This window comes from Tigriopus californicus, chromosome 8, assembly GCF_007210705.1.
Source record: "Tigriopus californicus strain San Diego chromosome 8, Tcal_SD_v2.1, whole genome shotgun sequence".
Taxonomy (NCBI): domain Eukaryota; kingdom Metazoa; phylum Arthropoda; class Copepoda; order Harpacticoida; family Harpacticidae; genus Tigriopus; species Tigriopus californicus.
In genome coordinates, this window is record NC_081447.1 from 5669436 (window position 1) to 5669877 (window position 442).

Sequence of the window (442 nt, forward strand, 5' to 3'; positions counted from 1 at the left end):
TGATATTCTCATCCGCCAATGTTGTTCCTTGTGGAAAGTTGCTCCCACCCAAATGAAGTTCCTTGTGGACTAGACGTTCTCACCGCCAATGATGTTCCTTGTGATTAGAGGCACCATGGAGGCTTCGCTCAATCTGGAGGACCACCACGGAGGGTCGTGGCCCAACACTTGATGGCTCAAGGTGGATCTCTGTTTATTCCCAGACAAACGGGTGGCTCTAATGAACACCTTTCCAGAACAAATCTATTCCAAGTATTGGCATCGTCCATTGAGGATTGAGTGGACTCGTGGATCCTACTGTCCCCTTCTCACTGGCTACTCATTTTGCTCGGATGACCACAACCGATGTATGAACTGTCTCCAACATAAACCACAAGCTTTCGTGGCTCCCGAGAGGTCATCTACTATGGGTATCTTTTTCATCACATTGCTGATTCGAGGG